Below are 14,340 nucleotides of genomic sequence, written 5' to 3'. Positions count from 1 at the left end.
CTTCAGTACATTAAAAAAATTATTTCATAACTAAAATGTTTTCTTTCCTCACTGTACCCCAAATCTCCTAATGACTTAGGACAACTTGCATTTGCTAACCACCTCTCTGGGAGAAAAGAGGATATATGAATATGACAAAGCAACCAGAATATCACACTTTTATTGAAAGACACTTTTATTGTCTGTGGATAATTAAAAATTGGAAACATCTGTGAAGAGATTGATACAATGCTAGTTCCTAAGAAAAGATGACAAGGGAAAGGAGTTAAAGAAAGGTCATAATTGTTTACAATATTTCAGGAAGGTTAAGTTAAATATGCAAAGAATCAAGGCAAATATTTTTTCTTACTATGGCCCAGAAATGAAATTAAGTCTAAGTTCCTAGGAAGCAATTAAAACTCATTGTGATGATTGCACTCATAGAATATATGTAAACAACCTACTCAGAATTTTACTGTTGTCTCATTTTTTTTTTTTTTAACATGGTCTTACTTTATCTATGGCCAGAAAATCACATAGAAGGATAAAAAGAGAGCAAGAGAAAAGCTACCCCATTCTGATTCATTTCATAATAGCAACATGGCTACAATATCAAGGGATAGTTTTATCCAAAGTTTAAATTGCTGACTGTGGATATTTCCTTCAAGATCTTGGTTTCTTTATCTGTGAAGTGGGCATAGTAAATTTATTTCCTGAGAAAAAGTTATAAAAATCAGATAATATGTGAAAACTGGTATTATTAGGCTTAAGGATATGTATCATAAATTACTTTCAGAGTTTATTAAATGGGCATTTTTATGAAAGGGTATATTTTCTTAAAATTTTAATGATGCTTGCACTGCTCACAAAATATTTATTATCTCTCACTTAAAGAAATGTGAGTTCTTTCAAAGAATACGGTGTTCATACCTTCAGATGTACTCTTTATGTTTTATCCAAAACTGTATAAAAGTCATCAATATTTACCACTTTCATAAAGCAGTTCATCTTGGGAGTTTGGGATTGACATATACACACTGCTATATTTAAAATGGATAGCCAACAAGGACCTACTGTATAGCACAGGGAACTCTGCTCAATATTCTGTAATAACCTAAATGAGAAAAGAACTTGAGAAAGAATAAATACATGCATATGTATAAATGAATCACTTTGCTCTACATCTGAAACTAACACAACATTTTTAATCAACTATACTCCAGTATGAAATAAGCTTTTTTAAAAAGAGCAGTTCACCTTTCCAAGAAGTCCCCTTTTAAGTGTGGCCTGCCAAACCTCACTCTGGTGGCTTATCTGATGGTCTCAGCAAGACTATGGCCTGGGTGATAATTCCAGCTCCGACTGTTCTGCCTTGAAGCACAAAGAAACTGAAGGCTCGTTTCCCAGAGGATGGGGGAAGTTGTAGCTTTAACTGTTTAAAATTGGATTTTAGTGGGTAATGCTTCAAAGCGCTCACTTTGCATTTCTGCTAACAAAGCTGAACATTCAGCCAAAATATTGGAAAGGAAATCCTCTGGCAGAATGAAACGACAGAGGAGGCTTGGGAAGTGGGGAGCCAAGCCAAGAATGACAAAATAAAAGGGGCACATTCCAGAAGGAGCAGTGAAAGAGAAAACTGTTTTTAGCTCACTGGCTAGCTTCTCCTTGTCCCAGAGCCATACCCGAATCTTGGAAATAATGAATTCTTTAGTCATTTTTTTAGCTTTTCCTCTCATATACTCACTTAAAATCCTAGGCTATTACATTAAAGAAAACTTCAGGAGCCCTTCTGGGCAACCCAAGCTTTTAATACAAATTGGTGTTTACGATTTAATGGCAGGCGCCACAGATGGAGATCACAGGAAAGTTTTCTACCCCCAACACTGGAAATAAAACGACTTTAGCTTTCATGCAATGAATAACATAGGTGTTCTGAAAAAATATTTCTGTAAGAAGTAATCCTCTGAAACACAGTTCTGAGAAGTACTTTAAGTTCCATAACATGACTCTGAAGGTGAGCATATCTGCTTGTTTATCTCCTTCTAGGATAACTTTATTCATACTACATTGATTTTGCTGTAAACTCTTCTGCTCCTTGAAAAAAACACTGTTTATTTGATCATTGGAAGCCAATCCCACCCAAACTGCCTGAGTGGCTTATTTAGAGATGGCTGAGAGCAGTCACAGAGACAGCCCAGGAAGCCAGTCGCAAAGGGCAAATCAGAAAAGAGAACAGAACTAAGCAGATGTTAGTTGTGTTGGGCAGAAACAGAGGCCTGGATGGATTGATTTCTGAGAGGTTCTTGCATTGGTAATTTTGCCAGTGATGTCTTGTTTCCTAATCCCTCACCCCGTTGTGTGTGCGTGTAGGCACGTTTGTTTTATAAAATCATCTTTATTAATTAAAACAGGTACCATCTTTTCACCTTTGAGGAGATTGCAAATTTACATTCAGAATACATAAACATGGATACTCCATCATACCTAAGAGGACAGCAGTCAAATCTTCCTACAACCACTTGGAGACAGTTAATTTCTTTTTCAAGTCTCTTGCATTACTAAACGATGCACAGAAATGAAACTGGAATTGCTAAAAAGCAAAAAATGATACTTTGTGCCGAAGACATTTCTAAAAATGGGAACAATTAATGCTAAATTTGAAAAAAAATTTCAAATTTCACTGGCTTTTTCTTTTTCTTTTTCTTTTAGATTTTATGTCTCCAAGTGTTTTTTGCAGAAAAGTTATATTTGAGAGAATAGGAATATATAGATTGTACAAGGTGATTATCTTTAATGTATGTCTCTGTCTTAAATTATCATAAAGTCCAAGGATTTAAAGGGAACTTGGTCATCTAGTAAAATTCATGCTTGTAACTTTGGTTCTTTTAGAAACAAAGCTATTTAGATATTGCTAAAATATCTTCAGATAAAGAGACTAGACATTGCTCTTGTAAACAATAACACAGACTTTTGTACTATATTCAAGTCAATACATATGCATTGCAAAACTAAGCTGTGCCAGGGATACAGAATCGAATATGACACTTTCTGGTTCATGTATGCATCCATTTACAGCCTTTATTGGATGTCTAGAGTGTGCCAGCACTGCTCGGAGGTAATGATACACAAGTGTTAAAATAAGTAAGACCAAGTTTCTGCTTTCATGGAAACTATAGCCTAGTAGAAGAAAAAAAGACATTAAAAAAAGATATTTAATATAATGACAGGCAATGTAAAGTGCTGTGCTTACACATCAAGTAAGATGAGGGATCAAGGGTGACAGAGACAAGAGTGCTATTTTAGATAGGATGGTCCAGGTAGACCCCTCTGGCAATGTCCCATTTTAAATGGGGCCCCTAATGGGAAGAGAATGAGAAGGACAGCATTCTAAGAAGAGGAATCCTGATGCCAAAGGTACCACAGTAAGAGAAGAGGATATGCTGAGAATAATTCCTTTGGCCAGTGCTCTGTGTGGACGGAACATGGAGAAATTGCAGAAGAGGAGGCAGGAAAGGGATGGGACCGTAGTTGAAGAGACTGTAGACTGGGCTGAAGGATTTGGATTTTTCTTAAGGTAGAAGGGACTTGAAGAAGTTTTAGAAGAGACAAGAAGAAGTCAGAGCTGTGTTTTCACCAGTTATTCTGGCAGTGGTATGGAGACTGGGAAGCGTGGAGGCAGATGATGCCTTCATTCTATACAATATAAACCAGAGGCCTCTGAATATATCTGTTCACTCCAGGAGGGTTAACTTTGTGAGTCAATAAGACTGGGCCGGGGCTTCCCTGGTGGCGCAGTGGTTGAGAGTCTGCCTGCCAATGCAGGGGATGCGGGTTCGAGCCCTGGTCTGGGAAGATCCCACATGCCACGGAGCAACTGGGCCCGTGAGCCACAACTGCTGAGCCTGCGCGTCTGGGGCCTGTGCTCCGCAACAAGAGAAGCCGCGATGGTGAGAGGCCCGCGCACCGCGATGAAGAGTGGTCCCCACTTGCCGCCACTGGAGAAAGCCCTCGCACAGAAACGATGACTCAACACAGTCATAAATAAATAAATAAATAAAAGAACGTGAATTTCTTTTAAAAAAATAAATAAATAAATAAATAAGACTGGGCCATGGTGCGCCCAGATTAACCATTATTTCTGAGCAAGTATGTGAGGGTGTTTCCAGATGAGATTAACATTTGAATCTGTGGATTCAGAAAAGTAGATCACCGTCCTTAATGTGGGTGCACATCATCCAATCCATTGAGGCCCTGAATAGAACAAGAGGGGTCGGATGGAGAAATTCACCTTTTAAAATTCTTGCCTGATTTCTTAAGCTCAGACATAGGTCTTCTCCTGTCCTGGATGCTCCTGGTTCTCAGGCCCTTCAGGCCTGAATTGGAACATATACCATGGGCTCGTGTCATTCTTAGGCCTTTGCGCTTGGGCTGAGTTACACCACAGGCTTTCCTGGGTCTCCAGCTTGTAAATGACAGATTGTGGGACTTCTCAGCCTCTGTAATTATGTGAGTCAATTCCTTATAACAAATCTTTTCCTCTCTTTATATATTCTATTAGTTTTATTTCTCTGGAGAATCCTGACTAATGCAACCTCCCTCCCCAAAAAAGTAATTTTGAAAAATATTTTAAAATGTTCATAACATGCCTGTTGGCCATCTGCATTTCCTCTTTGGAAAAATGTCTATTCAGTTCTTCTGCTCATTTTTTAAGCGGGTTGTTTGTGTTGTTGACATTGAGTTGTATGAACTGTTTATATATGTTGGATATTAACCCCTTATCAATCATATCATTTGCAAATATCTTCTCTCATTCAGTAGGCTGTCTTTTTGTTTTGTTGATGGTTTCCTTTGATGTGCAAAAGCTTTTAAGTTTAATTAGGTCCTATTTGTTTATTTTTGCTTTTGTTTCCTTTGCTTAGGAGACAGACACAAAAAATATTTGTGATTTATGTCAAAGAGTATTCTGCCTATTTTCCTCTGGGAGTTTTATGGCCTTACACTTAGGTCTTTAATCAGTTTTGAGTTTATTTTTCTATATGATGGTAGAGACTGTTCTAATTTCATTCTTTTACATGTAGCTGTCCAGTTTTCCTAGCACCACTTATTGAAGAGACTGTGTTTTCTCCATTTTATATTCTTGCTTCCTTTGTCATAGATTAATTAACCAAAAGTGTGCGGGTTTATCTCTGGGGCCTCTATCCTGTTCCATTGATCTATGTATCTGTTTTTGTGGCAGTACCATACTGTTTTGATTACTGTAGCTCAATATTGCTAATCATCAGGGAAATGCAAATCAAAACCACAGTGAGGTACCACCTCACACCTGTCAGAATGGCCATCATCAAAAAGAACACAAATAACAAATTTTGGTGAGGATGTGGAGTAAAGGGAACCCTCCTACACTGTTGGTGGAAATGTAAACTGGTGCAGCCCCTGTGGAAAACAGTATGGAGGTTTCTCAAAAAACCAAAAATAGAACTACCACATGACCCAGCAATTCAACTCCTGGGTATATATCAGAAAAAAACAACAACACTAATTAGAAAAGATAAATGCACCCCAATCTTTATAGCAGCATAATTTACAGTTGCCAAGATATGGATGCAACCTAAGTGTCCATCAACAAATGAATGGATAAAGAAGATGTGGTGTGTATATATATACATATATATATATATAATATATCTATATTAATAATATACATATACAATGGAATACTACTCAGCTTTAAAAAAGAATGAAATTTTGCCATTCGCAACAACATGGATAGACTTGGAGGGCATTATGCTAAGTCAGACAGAAATAAGTCAAACAGAGAAAGACAAATATTGCATGTTATCACTTATATGTGGAATCTAAAAAATACAACAAACTAGTGAATAAAACAAAAAAGAAGCAGACACGTATATAGAGAACAAACTAGTGGTTACCAGTGGGGAGAGGGAAGGGGAGGGACAATATAGAGATAGGGGATTAAAAAAATATGTTTATAATGCATTTAAATACTTGTAAAAGTATAATTGTCAGCATACTAAAAATATTGGCATTTAAAATAATTATTTCACTCCATTTAAAGTATCCAATAGAATATAAACTTGGAGGTGATTTGCTTCCCACCATCGTTCATGTAACATCATAATAAGTTAGTTTTAACAGTTTTACATTAGCACCTTTAACTTTCTCCTCAACTTGTTCCATAGAATTTTACTCTAAAATAACTTATATTTATGATTTGGAAATGTTTTATGCATAATCTTTCTGTATTTTCTGCAATGAACATGTACACATATACACACATGTATATAGTATAACATTTATAATGTATTAATTTTAGTAAATATAGTTCATTATAACTAATATATTTTATAATTTATATAATCATAATTTATTTAGAATATTTATAATTATAAAAGAGTGCTATCTATTAGTTATAGATTAGTTTTATAGAGTGCTACTCTATAAAAGAGTGCCATTATTAAAGAGTGCTATCTATTAGTTAATTCAAGTATGTCCTCTAATTTTTTAGTAGCAAAATATTTGAAAGCACCCCACCTAGGAAGGGATTTGTTGCCAACTCGCAGGACCACAGTTACCAGTGGCGGCAGTTATTACACCCTAAAGCACTGCAGAAAGACTAGACAGTGGGTAGGCCAGAGGCTGACCTTTCTTTTCTTAAGGCAGAGAAGTTCAATTCACCAAGGGGACACCTTGACTGTGCTGCATTTGCAGGCAGATCGGTTTTAGGAAACGTTATTATGGAAGCTGAAGCTCTAGAAACCAACTCCTCCTAGTCAATCCTGTTCCCTCTCCTTGCCACTTTGGCAAGGCCCTCTTGAAGGGATGCTCAACGCTTCTCTAAACTATTCTTTTTGTTGCCTTTCTTGTCCATAAGAAACTTCTGGTCCTTTTCAAAATGTGCTTTTCACAATTTAGGAAAATGAGTCCCCGTGGTATTCAGTGGCTGTCTCTGGCCATGATTTGAGACTAGAGACCAGATTTTTATTATGCTGATCAGATCTCTTAACGATGTTCAGTCCTTGACAGGTTAATTTATGTTTTTTTGGAGTATTGATCCATTTTTTCTTCCTGTTAAACAGCAAAGTGACATTTTAAAAATGGTGCAGACTGTGCGTAAAAGTGAGTGATGGTGGGGGCAGAACTGAAAGAAAGTGAGTGATGGTGGGGGCAGAACTGAAAGACTGTGGCTGCAGCTGCTGCTAAGTACCATTTCACCCAAGAGAGAAATTTTTTAAAAATTGCTAGAGGGGAAAAAGCCTTTCCTATTTCTATCCTTGGAATCATTTTAAAGTCATGTTGATGAAAAAAAAATAAAATTTAAAACTTAGGCAAGCTATGGTTCTCCTAAAAGACACATTTCTTGAAGGATACAGAAGCCATTTTGATATATTAATTTTACACCAGAAGTTTTCAAAGCTTGCCAGTTGAATGACCTGTTAGAACATGATCATTTTTATTAAACTGTCATATTTTAACTTATCCAACCATTAACTTTTTTAGTGCAAAATCTCATTAGGGATTTTACATGTTTCTACAGGTAGACTGGTAGAAAATTTATTGCTGTTGTATCATTTGACAAATTCTTGAATCCTCATATATTTTCTTGCTTTTGCCCATCACCAGGAAATGGGCTCATCACTTTCCAGGCCTTTGCTATGGGAAGGAAACAGAGTCCTTTTGAAAGCTCTGGGCAATGTTTGTGAATATTTAATCATGGAGGTGGTACAATGGCATCATTTACAGCGATATGTCAAAATTAATTTCATGGTATTCTGTCAAGGAAAGAATCTTACCATATGCCCTCAAATAAAAATAAATGAGTTAGGAAAATCTGACAAAGAGTTTACCTAATTCTGCAAAATCTTTGGATGCAAGAGTCCCTTAAATGAAAATAGAATCATTCATGCAAACATGATTGAGTTTAATTTATTTCTATTGTTAAAAAGAAATTAGAAATAAAAGAGGTTTCTATCTTCTCATGTTTCCAAATTCATGCTAAATATCTTCAGTACAGAGTCTTGTGTTTTTATTAGAAATGCATTAAATGAAAAATTAAGTATGAAGACAGAGGAAGAGCAAGAACTTGACAGCCATACTTAGAAGGATGTCAAACACTTGAATTGGAGATGCAATGAGCAGATTTTCCAAGTACGTCGGTTCCCTGGGACCAGGACAATGTTACATGTCAGTGAGTCACCCAACAGATGTATAATGGAAATCTCAGAGGAAAGAGCTTACCTCTGCCCGAACACATGGAAATTTAGTCACCACTGAATAATAAACCTCACTGCTTGGTTCAATAAAAGTGTGGAACACAAGTGGGTTTATGGATGAATTTTCCTAAACAAATTTCAGCTTTTGCCATGTGATGTTTTAATATTTTTGTTGCAGGCACATTTATCAGTTTTTGAAATTGTGCCTGGATTTTTTTTTTTTTACACTTAGGTTATAAAGAAATTCACTTATTATTATTATTTTTTAGTATTATACTTTTTCACTGTTTGCATACTGAGATCTGATGCATTTGGAGCGTCTTTTTATGTATGTAGTGAACCCAAGTTTACATTTTCCAAATAGCTCTTTAGTTTGCCCCACACTACTAAAAAATAGTACATCTTTTCCTCACTGTTTTGAGATGTCACCCTTCTTGCTTCTAAATTTTCATATGTACTTGAGTTTATTTCTAGGTATTCTGTTCTGTATCATTGGTATGTCTGCCTAGTCATGTTCTAGTACTATACTGCATTACTTATAGAGGGTTTATTGTATGGTTTAATCCTGGGTAAGGCTATACTTCTCCCAATCTCCTCCCTGCTCTCCTTTTCCAATGTGTTTCTAGCTGTTTCTGCATGTTTATTTAGAAAGACTTAGAGGTAAAGTATTTTAATTTCTGTAACCAACTCTGAAATGAACATATGTATATGTACACATACAGAGAGAAAGAGATAAAGCTAATGCAGCAAAATGTTATCACCTGGTGAATATTGATGAAGGGCATTTGGGTGTTTTTAATAGGATTATTGTAACTTTCCTTGTGGTCTGAAAACTTTCAAAATAAAATGTTGGGAGAAAATCAAAGAAATAACTTTGGGGAAAATCAGTAATTTCCCATTAACTTTTGGGGGGAGGGTAGAAAGACATGGGGATGGGAACAAGAATCCTCAGTGTGTGTTTTGAGATAATATTTTGTTTTATCTTGAAAAATATAAATATATTAGCAATTCAAAGTAAAACATCAATAAAGTCTAATTTAAAACAATGCCCTATAAATATAGGAGCTGTGAAATGGATTTCAAACGTTATGAGTGTTTAGCATTGGGAAATTTAAACAGTATCAAAGTTCCTGAGAATGCACCAGCCAAGGAAGCTTGTCCTAGTGGTCTGGCTCACCCAGGCCCAGGAGACCACTGCTTTATAAGGACCAGGGGCAGGATGGCATCTCACTTACAGAAGAGGCATTGCCAGAAACTCAGGTCCTTTTAACCTAGAGATGACAATTCTAGCTTCTCTTCCTATTCTCCTTCTCTCTCTAGACATTTCTGCATTAATTAAAGGTCATGTGCATGAAGTGTCATGTGTTGGAGCTTGATGGTGTATGTGCACATACATTTGCATGCTTCTGACATTAATTTTACCTTCTCTCTGTGTCCCACCTTTCAGGCAGGAATGCCAAAGAGGAGAGGGGTAATCCGTCCTGCACAGTTCTCAGTCTAGATGGCAATGTCACTCTCTCTGGTTTCTAGGGCTTTCTCTCTCCCTGGAATCCCATCCTCTTTCTTCTTATGCCTTAGCTGGCTACTTCTGTCCTATATCCAAGCCTCAGTGTAGACTTCAACTGTTCTGAAAAGTTTGTCTATAATTTTCAAGGTGGTGTTAAGTGTTCCTCTCATGTGGTCCCATAGTTCTTTGAATAACCTGACCACAGGACATGTCATGGTGTGTTGTGATTACCTAATGAGAACTAACATTTACTGAGTTCTCACTACATGCTCAGGGTTTAAATGTACTATTTGATTTTCGCATCAATCCCATGAGGTAGGAGACATTTTGTCTTCTATTTTAGAGGAAAAGGAAGTAGGCTTAGAGAAATTTAGTTATTTGCTGAAACAGACAGCCTTTAAGATCACCTTCAGTAATCCCCACCTCCTGGTATTCACAGTCTTGTGCAATCCCCTCCCTTTGAATATGGGCTGGACATAGTAAGTTGTTTCTAAAAATCAGAGTATAGAAAAAGTGATGTGATGTCACTTCTGTGATTTGATTATAAATGACTGTGATGTCTAACCTTGATAATAGATTCTCTTTATTGCCTTCTTGGCTTGCACACTTTGATGAAGTAAGATAGCTTGTTGAAAAGACCCACATGGCAAGGAGTTGAGGGTGGCCTCCAGCTAACTGCAGTTGAGGTTCTCAGTCCAACAATCCTCAAGGAACTGAATCCTGTCAACAACTGCTGCCCCCTCCACAGTTAAAACTGCAGATGAGACTGCAGATGAGACCACAGTCATGGGTGTGAAAGACTCTGACACAGAGGGATTCCTGACTCACATAAACTGTGAGGTGATAAATTTGTGTTCTATTAAGCTGCTAAGTTTTGGGGTAAAGATAGATAACTATAGATTGCTATCAATAGATAACTAATACCCTTGATTTAAGTCCCACAGGTAGAAATATAGAGTACAGGGTTAAAATCTGACAATTCTAACTCTCTAATGAATCTTTGTCATGCTGTTTGGTTATTTCCCAACTGTTTCTTCTTCTCCATTTAAACATATTCCGATTTTCATTCCTAGCATTTAGCCTTGTATTTTGTGTGTCTTCAATAATTATGGAATGAAAAGTGGGTCTATAGAAAACAAAATCTTGTTTGATGAACCAGCCAGTCAAAGCAAAAATTTTTCAACTTTGTGTTTCTTAAAACTGGGTAAGGAGAAGAGATATACATAACATAACATGCTGGTTTGGAATTTGTTTACGCACTCCGCATGCTCACTGTAACAACAGCAAACTCAGTTTTAACACCTTTCTACCATAGAATATGGATCAGGGAGCACACACGGGCCCTAATTTGTTGTTAATTCCTTTATCAAATATTTTTAAAATACCTTCTGAATTTCTACCTCTGTGCCAAGCTCTCGGAATACGAAATTGGATAGAACAATGTAAAGGGCAAGACTAAATGCAAATAGTGGCACTATGGTGTGACATGATAAGTGACTTATTTGAGGTTTGAACAAAAAACTGCGGGAATAAAGGACAAACCAATAATTTAGTAAGGTGACCTTCCATTGGTGTTTCTGTCTATTTCTCTCTCTCTGTCTACACACACATACATATACACATACACATACATGCTGATTCAGAAAACCATAAATAGTCATTTAGGAGAGTTAGAATTTTACTCAATGATTTTAATTTTAAAGTGATTATGAGAAAAAGTTCAAGTGAAACTACTTGGTTGGTCTGAAGTAGGGCATTATTGATTTTAGTGAATCACTGAGCAACACAGTTTAGAGACTTGACATTAGAGGAGGTTACACACCAATAAAAACCAGGGAATTGCCAACTAGGGAGAACAACTGGAGAAACAATTTAAAGTGTGTTGTTCTTTTGAAGTTCAAAGTAACTTCTAATGGTTTTTACACACTCACAAATCTCTTTTTTATTTTCCTATGTCAAGATACTACCATACAAAACAATCAAAAGGAAAAATTATCATTTGCAGTTAGCCATCTTCTACGTCCCATTCAGGTCAAAAATTAATTTCTCATAGGTTTACTTATAGTGAATTTGCATCCTGCATCTGAATAAACTATTTTACAGTGTTCCTTCTTGTCAGCCTATGTGGGATACCATAAGGTATCTCTCAAGATCTTAGAAACAATGGAAATAAAATTGCCCTCTGAGAGTTAAACTATGAATCAAACAAATGATGAATAAAAGTAGAGAATGGCAGTTACCTTAGTCAAGAGTTCCCAGTGCTGCAAGACTTGATTGTGACCTCCCTGAATATATTAATGCACTAAAGAAGAACATATGCTCAACAGGGGGTTGTGCAACCATGGGAAAATAAAGGAACAGAGTCCCAGAAGCAATATGGGCCATGTTATATAAGCGCTATCCTAGCTAGTGAACAAGGCCATCCTTTTGAGTTGGATGTATTCAGCTCTTATGCATTGGATTAACCACCCAACTTCTTATTGTGTTCTCTTTTCATGTTCAGTAAGGAAATTTCCAATTTCTATCTGACTTCCTATGTGGGTCAAGGTTAGTGAAGCAGACCCTGAGAATAGGGGAAGGAAGAGATGCATTGTCAGTTAATTGGGGAAAGATATAAAAGTGTGAACATTGATTATAGACAACAATTTCAGTAGCTCTCAAAGGAAATATTTTTTGACTTATTGCCAGTGTTTCTAACTCTGCACTTTTGATCACTCTTTTCACCATCAAAGCTTAAACATATTTAATCCTCTCTCATTTTAAACAATAAAATAAACACAAAACATCCATTTGTACAACATCCCACCCCCAGTCCCAGGTAATACTGTGAAAGCAAGCTATATGTTTATGAACTCTATTCACTTAACTTGGATTTATTTACTTATTCTTTCTCCATAGCACTGAGAAAAGTGTTATTTGAATTTCCTGATGGCATTTCAGTTGTGTTACACAGGTGCAAGAGAAGTGTTTTATCCAAGCTTGTCCAAGTCAGTTTAAGGAGGACCAGCTCCCAAAGAGTTCATTAAGGAGGAGGCCATGTCATTAGTGAAACCTCAGAGAAGGGAGAATCACAGGGTAGGGTCGGCACCACAGGGTTCTGCCACCTCTTGTTATCAGGAAAGTCTCCTTTCTTGGCCAACTTTGTCAGTCTGCACAAATCCTTTTAGATGTTCAAGTTTGGAACTTTCCCGAGCAGCTTAAGAAAACATAAGATGCTAAGTTTCCAAAATGTAGAAATAACCCAAATGGATGACTCCTTTTATTTTCATAAATTTGTCCAGATACACGACAACTTGGGCAACTGTGTACAATGTTTTACATTTAGTGACTTTTATGACCCAAACTCTGCTAGGCAGGGTGGTATAAGCACTTGTAATCAATACAAAAAGAATCCACCTTATATAAAATACAAATTTCAAAAATTGGGTAAGACTGCATGTTTGGAGCCTATCAAGATACTTGCGTGCATAAGAGTGCAAAATGCTGAAGTGACCTGTGGAGGCAATTGTTCTTTTCCTTGCTGTGAATGTGAAAGTGAGAAGAAGCAAAGAATCATCAACAAATGAATACCCTTTTCATATTTCTTGTGACAGCTACCTGGAATAGGCAGGGAAGAAAAATGCAGATAAGAAAATAAGAAAACCACAGGCTCCTGGGGGCCAATGACAACAGCCTTCTGATCCTAATTTGATCTGGAGTTAGGAATGCCGGGAAGTTCTGTAATGGTTTCTTCTGCATGACAGAGAGTTCTGACTTTTCCGGCAACAGCGTTTCCCTGGAAGCTACACAAAGTCCCCTTTGACTGCCCATGATCAAAGCCATGAAGGCACTCCTGCAACATCTTAGTTTCAGAAAGCCAGGAAAATCAGAATGCTGAGAGTGTATTAATAATTTCTAAGCACATTTTTAAGGTGAGTGGTACTTCTGAGAGAATTTCATCATTACTAAAAAATGATTTGTTTCTGCCCTTCCTGTTGTACACCTGGGAAAAAGTTAGCTTTAACTCTCCAATTAGTAAGTTGCATGTCATGGAGTATATTGACAGTATGTTCAGTTGTTCTACTCAGAATTTATGCAGCTGACCATGTAGGGACAGATAGGATTCAGTGATGGAAGGCTCTCTAAACTGCAAGTCAGGGCACTCAGCTTTGTCATTTGACTAGTGGACATGTCAAACAACCTTGGCCTCAGTATCCCCATCTGTAAAGTGGAGTTAGAAGCTGGAGCTCCATGTTCTCTGCAGCGCCTTTGAAGTGTCCTTGTTAATGAGGCTCCTATTTGATTGATTCCTTACACCCAAATTTATAGCCATGGTTGACCTTGGCAAGATTGCCGAGTACTGAGCTTTCTCCTTGGTTTTCTTTTCTTCTCTTTTTGTGCCCTTTCTGCTATGTTTGGTGTCTCTGTCAACAGGAAAGGAGCAGATATCTCAATGTGAATTAGTATGTAGTACCTGGACAAGAAAGATTTGTATTTGTTAAAAAGGCAGCAAGAGAAAGAAAAAGAGGGAAAGAAAAAAAGAGAGAAAGAAAGAAAGAAAGAAAAAGAAACCTGATATATGTGGAGAGGGAAGCACATTTTAAAGTCAGAAAAACTGCTTGTGTATTTCAACTGTGCAGTTTA

At 36.9% G+C, this 14,340-nt stretch overlaps 1 protein-coding gene and 1 long non-coding RNA gene across 10 annotated transcripts in view; one reads left to right on the top strand and one right to left on the bottom strand.

Moving 5' to 3' along the window:
* The window catches only part of GRIK1 (glutamate ionotropic receptor kainate type subunit 1), a 425,622-nt gene that overhangs the window by 227,903 nt on the left and 183,379 nt on the right, over positions 1–14,340 (bottom strand). The gene's annotated exons all lie outside the window — the stretch shown is intronic.
* On the top strand, positions 6,454–14,267 carry LOC309628743. Its single transcript, XR_014244691.1, has 2 exons — positions 6,454–7,158; positions 7,191–14,267. It is a non-coding gene; the product is annotated as an uncharacterized lncRNA (long non-coding RNA).

The sequence above is a fragment of the Balaenoptera borealis genome (genome assembly GCF_965194805.1).
Source record: "Balaenoptera borealis genome assembly, chromosome: 5".
NCBI lineage: Eukaryota > Metazoa > Chordata > Mammalia > Artiodactyla > Balaenopteridae > Balaenoptera > Balaenoptera borealis.
Note: the sequence above shows the minus strand (reverse complement) of the source record. Positions and strands in the feature narration are given on the sequence as shown.